Here is a 14,979-nt window from a genome sequence, read left to right on the forward strand (position 1 = left end):
GGATTTTGCCAGAAATTCCGGACCTACTAACCCAGGGCCCAGTAACCCACTCTCAGGTGAAGGGCTTCCATCTGGCAGCCTGGAATTTGAGAGGGCGTTACTAAGTCGCCATGGATTCTCACCAGGTTTAATCTCCACCCTGTTGAAAAGCAGAAAACCCATAACTTCTAGAATCTATGGTAGGACATGGAAAAAATTTCTTGACTTCCTGGGTGAACCATTGGGGGAGGTGGCTCCAGTGGGTCCTATCCTAGAATTTCTGCAAGCAGGATTACATCTTGGGTTAGCAACCAGCACCCTTAAAGTTCAGGTTTCAGCCTTGGGGGCCCTGTATAACTGTAATCTTGCCTCAAATAGATGGGTTTCACGATTCATAAAATCTTGCAGTAGATCTCGGCCGGTCGTTATCCCAAAAATCCCTCCTTGGGATCTAAATTTGGTCTTAGAAGCTCTAACTAAACACCCCTTCGAGCCCTTACAGGAGTTATCACCTAAGTTGCTTACCCTTAAAACAGTTCTTCTAGTAGCCCTAACATCGGCACGTAGGGTAAGTGATTTGCAAGCCCTGTCAATATCCCCTCCTTATACTCAGGTTTTTGATGACAGGATCGTTCTAAGACCAGACCCGGCTTATCTCCCCAAGGTGGTTCAAAAGTTCCATAGGAGTCAAGAGATTACCTTACCATCTTTCTGTAGTAATCCCAAAAATCCAGGGGAACAAAAGTTCCACATGCTAGATGTGAGAAGATCTATGTTACAGTACATATCTATGACTAGTCAGTGGAGGAAAGACCAAACCCTATTCATAGCCTTTCAGGGTAGCAAAAGAGGGTGTGGGGTAGCTAAAAGTACTATTGCTAGATGGATTAGGGAGGCCATTAGTTTATCCTACTCTGCGGGTGGCACCCGGTACCTGAAGGCATCAAGGCTCACTCTACCAGAGCCATGGCTACCTCCTGGGTGGAAAAGGCTGAGGTATCAATTGATCAAATTAGCAAGGCTGCTACCTGGTCCTCACCCTCAACTTTTTTCAAGCACTACCGGCTAGACCTTTCCTCCTCTGCTGACCTAACCTTTGGTAGAAGGGTACTCCAAGCGGTGGTCCCTCCCTAAGGTTTCATTCTACAAAAGTCTCTCAGGTGTGCCGTCATGGGGGAAGGGAAAACACCAGGGTTACTTACTGGTAACAGGTTTTTCCGGAACCCATGACGGCACCTGTATATTCCCCCCCCTTTATCACCTTTTCGGTGTGCACTATTGTTTTGGGTGCTTTTTTAGTTAATATGATGTGGTGTTGGATTGCCATGTGTACTAACCAGGGGGGCCTCTCATGCTCTGAAAACCAACTGAAGCGAGGGAGAGGTACCGCCCTTTTATTTTCAGTAGGGTTTCCTGTCCTGGCTGGGCGGATCCCCTCTCTCAGGTGTGCCGTCATGGGTTCCGGAAAAACCTGTTACCAGTAAGTAACCCTGGTGTTTCAACTCGGTTCAGACCTGAAATCTTGATCTGCACATGCACCGCCTCCGGCGCCATTTTATTGAAGTCCTTTACACAGGACGACGGCTCCCACTGCGCACACGCCGCCCACACAATGATGGCGGCGGTGGAGGTGCAGACTTAAAATGGAGGCAGGTCACTGAATAATCAGTAACCTGCACAAGAAACAGAGGAGGCTGGAGGGGGCGTGGAGAACGAGAAGATACTGTCCCCTTGTCCCGCCCCAAAGCACACAAGATGTAATTTTCTCAGTAAGGCAAGTATCCAGCAGCCACTGTGTGGCTCCCTTCACATTAGGTATCATATTAATCAGCATCACAGTGCTATTATAGCCATGCCTTTAGTTTACAGAGCTAAATCCTGCTGATATGTTCTCTTTAAGGGTGACGCTATCATGAGTCAGCTTGTCTCTGGAACCTCCTCCATTTCGGGTCCTCCTCTCAGTGTTTAAGTCATCTTCAAAGACGACCTGCTGACTAGTAAAAAGGTAATGCTTGATCCTCATAAAAAGACACGTCCAGTCCCACTTAGATTCTGGACCATAAATGTTAATGAGCCGGAGCTCCAGTCCCTTCATGAGGACATCTAAGATCAGGTACCTCCCCATTTCTAACTCAATAACCCGTCTGCACTCTACCGGTGTATGGCTCTGCCACAAGACACCAATAGAAGGGCTCAAGTCTCTCGCCTCCTTCCTAGCTTTAAACACATTTGCCATATTTGGCATCCTGGTCTCCTACAGAAAGAAAATGTCAGCTTCAACTCAGCTGAAAAAAATCAAAGGCTGTAAATCTAGCCATATTTGACTTAATGCTGCCGATTACTAATGGACGCTAGAGTCAACAGAGTGGGTACCGCCATCATTGGTGATTGAGTTAGATGGCTTTCTTCTTCCAACTCCCCTTCTTTTTTTCCACATAAGCGGAAGAATCCTTTCCCATCTTTAATGCCACAGAGGTGTCCATTCCCACTTGTTTTTGTTTTCTTTCATCCTCGGCTCTGGACTCTGGGCCAGTCCCTCCCTCCAAGGACCTTACATCCCCAGAAAAAGGAGACCTGGCACCCTATGTAATCCCCACCGAAGTCAGAACTTCAGCTTCTTCCTTAAAGGAAGAGATGTTTTTAAGGACTTGGAACCAGTTAGAAAGACAAACAAGACAGGAGTCAGTTTTATCTTCCTTGGGTACCTTGGTCAGAGCAGAAAGTTTTATTTCCATTCTTTTTGGTGCCGAGCTTACGCTTTTCCTCTAGTCACTGTTTATTATCCTCATCTTTCATAATGGGAGGATTCTGAGGTAGTGGCGCTTTTCTCCCTGTGGATCCTCCTAATCTCCTCATCCAACTCATCATCTCTTGGGGCCTCAGCAGCAAGACTGGCGTCCAGGACAGGGGCCTCCCCAGTAATCTGGGGCTCGCCCAGCTCCCTCTTTTGTCTACGCTTGTCTAGACACCTCAGCTGGGCAGGCGTCTTTTGCTTTTCCTCCCTGGCCCCTCAGCTCTCTCACCTCTGCTAGTCCCTTCCCCAGCAGAATCGGCCTCACTGGTTTCTCCCACTGTTGTCACGACCGCATTAGTGAAGGAGTAAGAACAACAGCTGAATGGGTGACCTAACTCACCACACAGGTGGCACCTTATCTTCACAAAAGATGCAGCAATATGTCTGATGTCTCCACACAATGCACATTTCTGCACAGTGCAGTTTGCACTGAAGTGTGTGGGGTCGCCGCACCTGTGACAGAGCTTCAATTGCCCCTGGTAGAAGACCAGGATACAATCCCTACCCAGGAAGGCAGGTGATGGTATGTGGGCAACCGTACCACCTGAACGCTTAAGTTTTACATAAACATCCAAGCCCCTGACCAGATGCCAAACTCATTGCCGTTTTTCTTTGGCATCTCCACCACCACTCCATACCAGCGAAGCCACGTCATAACGTGATAACAAGAAAGTGACTCTGAACGGCAAAGTCTCGGGCTCATTCTTTGCCAACTCATAATTCAACCAGAAGAGCTCATGCCCCTCTGACCAAACAAAGCTGACATCAAACTCAGGCATGGAATAGGGATGTATCAAGGCGTAGATGTCAATTGCTTTGAAGCCCATCCTTAGCAGGAGCTTCACAACCTTAGACATTGGCTGTTGGGAGGGACCATGCTGTATGCCCCTCTTTTTGCTCTCAGAAGGCCCCGAGGCCATGCCTCTCTATCCAGAAGGATAAATCATCCTCTTGACCCTCTACCATTGGTGATCTCTCCCCCCTCTTTAGAGCTTCCAGGAGACGCCGCTGCAACATGCCGTTCTCGGAGACAAAGAGGACGCCCTATTTTTGTAAGAGGTGACATCGGCATAACTCCTGATGGGTGTTGCCATTGCTAGAGGGGTAACTGTACCAGTAACTACATCAGCCTCAACATCATTACCACCCAATTCCATCACCATCTCACCTTCCACCAAACAAACAACCACACCTCTATTCGCATCCTTAGACAACAATTTTTTTCATCACTCACACTCGCCACCAACTTCACTTATGCTGGACCAGCAATAATAGTGGATGACATTTTAACCTCAGAATCATCAGGCACAAGAGGCTTGACCACCACCATAGAACCTCACCCCTGGTCTTACGTGTGCCTCCCGCATCATCAGTTGTTAATTTACATTGCTTGCCGTTTTATGTAAGACGCCGCTGATCTCTAGCTGTTGTGAGGTGTCACTGATCCTTATATTCAGGATCTTACTGACCAGCGGCGCCAACAGAGAATAACACTTTGGGAGGACCGGAACTCCCAGCCCCGGAAGCTCGCTCACACTGCTGCCACTTCTCAACTAAGTGATCAGTGGCAACAGCATTAACGGGTCCCAAGGCTACCAGAGTTGCTCCAGACATTGGGATGCTCCCCCCCCTCCACTGAGGAGCGCACCACAATATCATGGCCTGATCGAACACCCGCTGCCAGGTTGCTGTTACTGTCCAGCCTCTCGGCTGATGCACCTCCTGCTACATTCCCGCTACTACAAGCAGAGACAGAGCCCTGTGCCTCCTACCTCGCTCTTACTCTTCCTGCGCCTTTGCACTGGACCCACAGCAGAACCCGGGCTAGCCAACTCAGGGGGTACAGGGAGGGGGCATACACATAGCTTACCCCTTTCTGCAGATTTGGCTTGGTGGTCTTCAAAGCCTGTGTCTTCTTGTTATATCACAGATCATAAGATAAAGGTGCAACAATTTTTCAATTCACCGCCAAAAAAACACCATATATTAGAAGATAGTATACACAGTAAAACTTAACATTTGAAAATATTCTATAAAAAATTCACACCACATACGACCTTGGACTAATGTCAGTTGTTTGACAAGAAAAAAGATACAGGGTGCACAGTATCCCTAATCTATATACTATCTAACCCCTACCTTGCTGCGGAGGTTGGCACCCTATATGCTGCGCAATGGCGCCCCCGCTCAACGCAAGCTCTCCCTAAATCGCCCTAATGGGCCCTTACGTGCAGGAAAGAAAAAGAAAAACCAAACAGACCATTCATTCTAGACAAATAATTCTGATAAACACTGATAGATACCTGTGGTTTTGGATGGACATTGTTCCCCACCACTTACCTCTGAGGACGCATTTGTTGGAATATAATTTGATTCCTATCCTCCTGAATCATCATTCATATAAGTTTTCTGGATAGTTATAAGTATGTCTCCTGATGAACTGATTTCAGGGAAACGCGTCGAGAATTGCATACTTTAATATTTAGATTATTACCTTGTAATTGACACTTGTGTGTTGTTTTTGAGCACTTTTCACTTGTTGGGACCGGCTTTTTATATATAATTGTTTACTTTGATTAAGGATTTTATCCCCGTGCAAGTAGTGCAGGGTACAATTAGGGAGAGACTACGCTGAGTGGGGGCGCCATTTGCGCAGGATTGTAGGGTGCCAACCCCCGCAGACAGGTAGGGGTACCTGGGCACAAAGTATAGGTGTCCCGTAGTTCCTTCCCTTTTTTGGGAAAAGATGCAATATATAGAAAGTGTGCAAATATATCTGTAGCACACACTAGTGCACCGGGGCGTGTGCAATATACTTGGACACATGCTGTCAATTATTATCTGAAATTATTTGTCTAGAATGAATGGTTTGTTTGGTTTTTCTTTTTCTTTCCTGCACGTAAGGGCCCATTGCGCAGGATATAGGGTGCCAACCTCCGCAGCAAGGTAGGGGATAGATAGTATATAGATTAGAGATACTGTGCACCCTGAATCTTTTTTCTTGTCAAACAACTGATATTAGTCCAAGGTCATATGTGGTGTGAATTTTTTATAGAAAACTATTAAATGTTAAGTTTTACTGTGTATACTATCTTCTAATATATGGTGTTTTTCTCCAGTCACCTTCCACGACAGCAGTATTGGAGGATGTCTCCCCGCCCTAATAGGGGACAGGAAACAAAGAGGTTAAATACCCCTCCCCTTCCTGCAACCACCAGTGTTTTTCCTGTCCCCTATGGGGCATGAAGAGGTCCTCGGATAGTGCTGCCGTGGCCGGCGATCAGAGCACTGTTACTTTAATGGTCGGGCAGTCGAGGTTGGGGGCTCTGCTCTCCTCCTCCTGTGACTTCTCCGATCTCCGCGTTCACTGCGCGACTTGGGACCCATATCCCGCCCTTCCTGCACCTCCTTGTGGGGCAAAGCAGGGCGGTGAAGAGCTCCGGTTCCTCTCGTAGCTCCCCGGCTCTCTCCTCCCCCCCCTCGCTGCTGCTGGAGGCCGCGTCCCAATCCTGCGGTAGCCATGACGGGCGATCAACTGCATCACCCCCTATGGACCCTGGGAAGAGGAGGAGCACTAAATTTGCTGGCGACCTCGATGTACATATATTCCTGGTCAGTGGAAACCTCCATGTAAGGCCTCTGTCTATGTCCCTTCTGACCGGTGACTGACTGACCCTATGGACGGTGGCAAACCCCTGCACTCTGCTTCTGCAGAGGCCAGCGTTAGAGCCCAGCGTTTACCCTCCTACTGTAAGTAGAGGATGAGGTCCCTTGCTGTCCAGTTATTTACGAAGTGACTTAGTCCACCTTTCTCTCTCTTTCTAGGGAGACAAGGTCCCTGCCCCTACGAAAGATAAGATGCCCAGCCGCAAGTGTGGTACATGTGCTTCCAAGCTTCCCTCCGCTTATAAGAAAAAGCTCTGCCAACCATGCACGGATGAAGTGCTGCGTAGTGAACAGCCCTCTCTCCTGGAAAACATCAGAACCCTCATCAAACAGGAGGTTCAATCCTCTATGGCGACCCTGTCTCAGGCCCCGACATCACAGCCCCCTCCTCCTAAGAAAAGGAAGATTGCTCCACTCAGGATGACATGTTTGGAGGTTTAAAGCCTAGGACCCCGAAAGGGGTTCCCTATACATGAGAATATTGAAAATCTTGTCCCTCATGAGTGGGGCCTACCTGAGATAAGTTTGAGTGTCCCATCAGAACTGAAGAATCGTTTCCCTCTTGATGGGGACTGTTATTTATGGGAAATGCCTAAGGTAGATGTACAGGTGTCCAGGGTAACCAAAAACACGGCTTTACCCTTTGAGGATTCCTCGCAGCTCAAAGGCCCTATGGATCGAAAAATTGAGAGCCTACTAAGGAAATCCTGGGACACATCTACCAATCTACTAAAGACAAATGTGGCCTCTACATGTGTTGCCAGATCCCTATTTCTCTGGTTACGTACCGTAGAAAATCACCTTTCTCAGGGAACATCAAGGGAGGAGATTCTAAATTCCCTACCACTACTTCAGAAGGCAACCGGGTTCCTGGCAGATGCTTCCGCTGAATCTGTATGGGTAGCCGCTAGGTCTGCATTTCTCTCCAATTCCACTAGGAGAGCTCTATGGCTTAAATCCTGGGGAGGTGACATAACTTCTAAGTCCAAACTATGTGGTATTCCCTTTCAGGGACATTATATGTTCGGGCCAGCCCTCGATGACATCCTAGACAAGGCTGCAGATAAAAAGAAAGCCCTTCCGAAGCAAAAAAGCTCTAGGAAACGCTTTTTTCGTCCCTCCCTTGAGCAGGTTCCCCAGATGGATTACAGAGGTAAAGGTAAAACGGGTCAGTGGAGTTACCCCAAAGGGGGTAAAACCAGGAACATCCTTGTTCCCCAACCCCAGCAGGCCCCTGAGTAACAATGACTGCTCTCTGGTCGGGGGCTGACTCTCAGGTTTTCTTTCCCAGTGGCAGGCCATCACCACAAATCAGTGGGTCCTGCATACCATACAGGAAGGCCTGAGGTTAGAATTCGAGATCCCTCCTCCTCACCATCTAACAATTACCTCCCTACAGTCTCCACACCTTCGGGAATCCCTCAATGCATATATTCTCGGTCTGCTTCAGGCAGGGGTAATCTCCCGGGTACCTCCTCAGGAAATAGGAGAGGGTCACTACTCCTACCTATTTTTGGTGAAAAAACCCTCTGGGAAACACTGGTTATCATAAACCTGAAACCCCTAAATCATGTGATCAAGTATCGGAGACTCAAAATGGAATCAATCAGATCAGCAATCCCGCTGATTGGTCAGGACTGCGTAATGGCTACGTTAGATCTGAGGGACGCATACTATCATGTGTCGATACATCCCGACCACAGGAAGTTCCTCACATTTGCAGTGGCCCAAAAACATCGAGCCAGCCATTATCAATTCAATGTCCTTCCATTCGGAGTCTCATCAGCTCCCCGGATCTTTACCAAGATCATGTCAGAAGCAGTGATCTTCATCCGACATCAAGGGATCTGTATCATCCTGTACCTGGACAATTTTCTTATTATCGCTCCATCCATTCTTCGTCTGAATCAGGATGTGCCGAAAGTCCTGGATATCCTGAAATCACTGGGGTGTATTCTGAACTTGGAGAAGTCGGACCTCCATCCATCTTCGAGGAAAAAATTCCTAGGAGTTCTTCTGGACTCGAGGAAAAGAATGTCCTTCTTACCCAGGGACCGTCAAGACGATCTCGTCCACAGGATCTCCAGATTCAGGGGTCAGAAGACTCCGACCTTAAGGGACTCAATGTCAATCCTGGGTTCATTGACGTCTTGCATCCAAGCAGTCTCCTGGGCCCAGGCCCACACAAGAGTCCTTCAGTCCCACATCCTGATGCATTCAAAAGGACTCCAGAATGCTTTAACCAGGAGGATTCCTCTTCCCACTCACGTAAAATCCTCCCTCTCATGGTGGCTGAACTCCCAGAACCTTCAACTGGGAGTCAGCTGGGATCAAATTCCTCTGAAGGTGCTCACAACAGATGGAAGCCAGAGAGGTTGGGGCGCCATAATAGAAGGTTCCCACTTCCAAGGGTTGTGGCCCCCAAGCATCAGGTTCAGATCCTCAAATCTGAGGGTACTGAAAGCGGTGGAGGAGGCGCTAAAAGCCGCATCTGTCCTCATCCAAGGTCACCATGTACGTGTAATGTCCGACAACACAACTACGGAGGCCTACCTACGACACCAGGGAGGCACGAAATACACCAGCCTAAAGTCAACCGCTGCAAGGATTTTTCCTGGGGGAAAAACACCTCCTGTCTATCTCGGCAGTACACATAAAGGGGTCAGACAATGCCCAGGTGGACTTCCTAAGCAGGAAAGATTTCCATCCTGGAGAATGGTCTTTAAAACCAGAGGTGTTCCTATCCCTGGTCCGGAGATGGGGAAGTCCCAACGTGAATCTGTTTGCCAACAGTCAGAACACAAAGTTGAGCACTTTCTTCTCCCTCAACCCCTCAAGCGGAGCACAGACTGGATGCCTTCTCCCATCCTTGGAAATTTGCTCTGGCATACGCCTTCCCGCCAATTCCTATGTTACCAAGAACGTTACAAAAGATCCGGGCGGACTGAGTCACAACGATTCTGGTAGCACCGATGTGGCCAGGAAGAAGCTGGTATGGCGTACTAACAGACATGTCTCTGGAAGGCCCGATACTTCTACCTCAGATAGTCGACCTTCTTCAGCAGGGACCATTGCTACACCCAGACTTACACAGAGTGAAACTGGCGGCCTGGTTACTGAGGCCGAGATTCTGAGAGCCAGAGGTCTCTCAGATGACGTCATTCAAACCCTATGAAAAAAGTAGGAAACCAATAACTGACGCCATCTATGGCAAAGTTTGGAAAAAAATTTCATCCTGGTGTTTCCCAAACAAACCCGATCCATTCCATCCCAATATTGCACAAATATTAGAATTTCTCCAGAAGGGTCTGGAGTTAGGGCTCTCGCCTAGCACCCTAAAACTTCAGGTGTCGGCACTGGGTTCCTTTTTTGATCAGGATTTTGCAGGCCACCGTTGGGTTAGACGTTTCATGACATCTGCAACCTGCAACTAGGATTCGTCCTAGGCTCCATGTCCAGACCCCTCCTTGGGATTTGAACCTTGTACTAAATAGTCTGACCGGGACCCCTTTGAGCCCTTATCAGCCATCAGCTTAAAAATCCTGACCCTCAAGAATGTCTTCCTAATAGCAATAACTACCGCTAGGTGTATAGGAGAGCTGCAGGCCTTGTCAGTACAGGAGCCATACCTAACCATAACCATGGATAGCATAATCCTTAAACTAGACCCTTCCTTTATACCTAAGGTAGTCTCGGACTTCCACAGAAGTCAAGATATTGTCCTACCCTCATTCTGTCCAAATCCGTCTAATCCGAAGGAAGAAGCCTTTCACACCCTGGATTTCCGCAAGGTGGTCCTCTTCTACCTCCAACAAACGGAAGGCTGGAGGATAGACCAAAACCTATTCGTCCAGTGGTCAGGACGGAATAAAGGCAAAAAAGCAGCCAAAAGTACGATCACTAACTGGATCAAACAGGCCATTTGTCTTGCATATTCTTCCCAGAAGCTTGCACCCCCGGCATCGCTGAAAGCTCACTCCACCCGTTCAATCTCGACTTCCTGGGCAGAGAGAGGGAACGCATCGTCTGAGCAGATATGCAGAGCTGCCACCTGGTCGTCAGTCCATACATTCACCAGGCGTTACAGGCTAAATTTCAATAGGGACCTATCGTTTGGCAGACGTGTTCTGCAGGCAGTTGTCCCTCCCTAAAGAAAATAGCTGTTAGTATCACTCCGATACTGCTGTCGTGGAAGGTGACTAGAGAAAATAGAATTAGACTTACCGGTAATTCGGTTTCTAGGAATCTCCCACGACAGCACTAATTTCCCTCCCTATCTGATATTGTTATTGGATGATTCCTGCACTTAAGTGGTAACTATAAATGCTACTGTGTCCAGAAAAAAACACTGGTGGTTGCAGGAAGTGGAGGGGTATTTAACCTCTTTGTTTCCTGTCCCCTATTAGGGCGGGGAGACATCCTCCAATACTGCTGTCGTGGAAGGTTCCTAGAAACCGAATTACTGGTAAGTCTAATTCTATTTTTTGCCTGTGTCTTCTTGTCCAAAGGTGCCTCCTCTGGTAAATCATCACCAAGATGGAAATTCTGAAGGCACACTGGGGACTCCAGGAGCTTTATCTCCGCTATTGGCGTGCCTCCCTGGCCGCTGTTATCACCGTCCTCCCCAGAGCCAGCAGAACTGCGCTCAGATGTCACTGTCGCCTGTATATCAGGCCTGCAGGTGACTTTGCAGGCTGCCAGTTGGGGCTTTCCGCTGGTCATCATTCTCATCATGCACCTGGCTTTGAGGTTGCAACCCCATCTTCCTTTGTTCTCTGGAATCCGCCATTTCACTAAATCCATCTTTGTTCATCAGTTTTTCCTTGAAAGGACCACTCCTCTCTTTATAAAAGCTATTTTTGACTTACGGAATATTGATGTAAATGTTCAGCCCCTTTACCTCCACCTGGAGATGGGTCTTCCTCGGTTTGGAGGAACCTGCAGCTTTGGCGCTTGTGTAGCGCAGCTCCTCCCAGAGCCTCCTGATGGTCCTGCTTGTTTCTTCATAATCACGTTGGTGGGTCAAGAGCCGGGAGCCATAGGTAGACACAGACTTGAGGGGTCTCTGCAGCCTCCAACCTTCCTCAGTGAGGTCAGCCTCACCTCCGTGAGCACTCAGCTTTCCTCTGGAAGAACCATCAAGAATGCTAGCAGGCTTATCCTCTATGTTGGAAGCCTTGCGGCTTCTCTGGGTCTCTGCAGACCCAGGGGTAGTAGGTTCCACATTGCTGCGACTCCTCGTGGAGCATCTCACCCCCTGAGTCCTTATATGTGCAGGCTGGTTTCTCCTGTCTCCCGCCGGCCTGGTCCGGGGAACAGAAGCCTGGGACTTGGCTCCTTCACTCATCCCAGGAAACCCACTCCCTCCCTGGGTAAGAGTGAAAACAGGTCCCCAGGTGGAGAGATGGTGGTTCTCAGGAGCACACAGCAGGATCAGTAATGACCACACCCTCAATTACCACAGTGAGCAACAGCTGAGCAGAGCTGCACTCACTATTCTGCTGGTGCAGTCACTGTGTACATACATTACATTACTGATCCTGAGTTACATCTTATATTATACTCCAGAGCTGCACTCACTATTCTGCCAGTGCAGTCACTGTGTACATACATTACATTACTGATCCTAAGTTACATCCTGTATTATACCCCAGAGCTGCACTCACTATTCTGCTGGTGCAGTCACTGTGTACATACATTACATTACTGATCCTGAGTTACATCCTGTATTATACTCCAGAGCTGCACTCACTATTCTGCTGGTGCAGTCACTGTGTACATACATTACATTACTGATCCTGAGTTACCTCCTGTATTATACTCCAGAGCTGCACTCACTATTCTGCTGGTGCAGTCACTGTGTACATACATTACATTACTGATCCTGAGTTACATCCTGTATTATACCCCAGAGCTGTGCTCACTATTCTGCTGGTGCAGTCACTGTGTACATACATTACATTACTGATCCTGAGTTACATCCTGTATTATACCCCAGAGCTGCACTCACTATTCTGCTGGTGCAGTCACTGTGTACATACATTACATTACTGATCCTGAGTAACATCCTGTATTATACTCCAGAGCTGCATTCACTATTCTGCTGGTGCAGTCACTGTGGACATACATTACTGATCCTGAGTTACATCCTGTATTATACTCCAGAGCTGCACTCACTATTCTGCTGGTGCAGTCACTGTGTACATACAGGTCCTTCTCAAAAAATTAGCATATAGTGTTAAATTTCATTATTTACCATAATGTAATGATTACAATTAAACTTTCATATATTATAGATTCATTATCCACCAACTGAAATTTGTCAGGTCTTTTATTGTTTTAATACTGATGATTTTGGCATACAACTCCTGATAACCCAAAAAACCTGTCTCAATAAATTAGCATATCAAGAAAAGGTTCTCTAAACGACCTATTACCCTAATCTTCTGAATCAACTAATTAACTCTAAACACATGCAAAAGATACCTGAGGCTTTTATAAACTCCCTGCCTGGTTCATTACTCAAAACCCCCATCATGGGTAAGACTAGCGACCTGACAGATGTCAAGAAGGCCATCATTGACACCCTCAAGCAAGAGGGTAAGACCCAGAAAGAAATTTCTCAACAAATAGGCTGTTCCCAGAGTGCTGTATCAAGGCACCTCAATGGTAAGTCTGTTGGAAGGAAACAATGTGGCAGAAAACGCTGTACAACGAGAAGAGGAGACCGGACCCTGAGGAAGATTGTGGAGAAGGACCGATTCCAGACCTTGGGGAACCTGAGGAAGCAGTGGACTGAGTCTGGTGTGGAAACATCCAGAGCCACCGTGCACAGGCGTGTGCAGGAAATGGGCTACAGGTGCCGCATTCCCCAGGTAAAGCCACTTTTGAACCATAAACAGCGGCAGAGGCGCCTGACCTGGGCTACAGAGAAGCAGCACTGGACTGTTGCGAAGTGGTCCCAAGTACTTTTTTCTGATGAAAGCAAATTTTGCATGTCATTCGGAAATCAAGGTGCCAGAGTCTGGAGGAAGACTGGGGAGAAGGAAATGCCAAAATGCCTGAAGTCCAGTGTCAAGTACCCACAGTCAGTGATGGTGTGGGGTGCCATGTCAGCTGCTGGTGTTGGTCCACTGTGTTTCATCAAGGGCAGGGTCAATGCAGCTAGCTATCAGGAGATTTTGGAGCACTTCATGCTTCCATCGGCTGAAATGCTTTATGGAGATGAAGATTTCATTTTTCAGCACGACCTGGCACCTGCTCACAGTGCCAAAACCACTGGTAAATGGTTTACTGACCATGGTATTACTGTGCTCAATTGGCCTGCCAACTCTCCTGACCTGAACCCCATAGAGAATCTGTGGGATATTGTGAAGAGAAAGTTGAGAGACGCAAGACCCAACACTCTGGATGAGCTTAAGGCCGCTATTGAAGCATCCTGGGCCTCCATAACATCTCCGCAGTGTCACAGGCTGATTGCCTCCATGCCACGCCGCATTGAAGCAGTCATTTCTGCCAAAGGATTCCCCACCAAGTATTGAGGGCATAACTGAACATTATTATTTGTTGGTTTTTTTGTTTGTTATTAAAAAACACTTTTATTTGATTGGATGGGTGAAATATGCTAATTTATTGAGACAGGTTTTTTGGGTTATCAGGAGTTGTATGCCAAAATCATCAGTATTAAAACAATAAAAGACCTGACAAATTTCAGTTGGTGGATAATGAATCTATAATATATGAAAGCTTAATTGTAATCATTACATTATGGTAAATAATGAAATTTAACACTATATGCTAATTTTTTGAGAAGGACCTGTATATTACATTACTGATCCTGAGTTACATCCTGTATTATACATCAGAGCTGCACTCACTATTCTGCTGGTGCAGTCACTGTGTACATACATTACATTACTGATCCTGAGTTACATCCTGTATTATACCCCAGAGCTGCACTCACTATTCTGCTGGTGCAGTCACTGTGTACATACATTACATTACTGATCCTGAGTTATATCCTTTGTTATACTCCAGAGCTGCACTCACTATTCTGCTGGTTTCAGAGCAGAACTAAACGTACAAAGAAAAAATCTATGCAACCTAGGGAAAATAATCAGTTGTGTAACATGTAATCCCTTAAAATATAAATTTATTCATATATATTAAAAAAAAAAATCATTTCCCAGTGAGACACAAAGATAAATAAGAAAAACAGGATCCAAATGTGCACCTATCCTGTCAGATAGCCCTACACTTAGCTACTATCCCTACCTACCAGTGGAGGTTGGCACCCTAACAGATCGATTTGGCGCCCCCACTCAACGGCGGCTGACCCCAACTCGCCCTAATAAATATCTAGCGAGCTACAGGTGGGAAAACAATAAGCTATTAAAAGAGATGAAGGAAGGTCTAAGAAGATAAGCTAAGGTGCACAAAAAAATAGACCAATGGGGTTATTTATTATTGGTCTATTTTTTTGTGCACCTTAGCTTATCTTCTTAGACCTTCCTTCATCTCTTTTAATAGCTTATTGTTTT

The 14,979-nt window shown here is 47.0% G+C and overlaps 1 protein-coding gene across 1 annotated transcript in view; it reads left to right on the top strand.

The window, feature by feature from the left end:
• Nucleotides 1-14,979, top strand: part of LOC138643280 (zinc finger protein Xfin-like) — a 49,451-nt gene that overhangs the window by 10,382 nt on the left and 24,090 nt on the right. The window lies entirely within an intron of this gene.

Source organism: Ranitomeya imitator, chromosome 6 (assembly GCF_032444005.1).
Source record: "Ranitomeya imitator isolate aRanImi1 chromosome 6, aRanImi1.pri, whole genome shotgun sequence".
In the NCBI taxonomy this organism is placed as follows: Eukaryota; Metazoa; Chordata; class Amphibia; order Anura; family Dendrobatidae; genus Ranitomeya; species Ranitomeya imitator.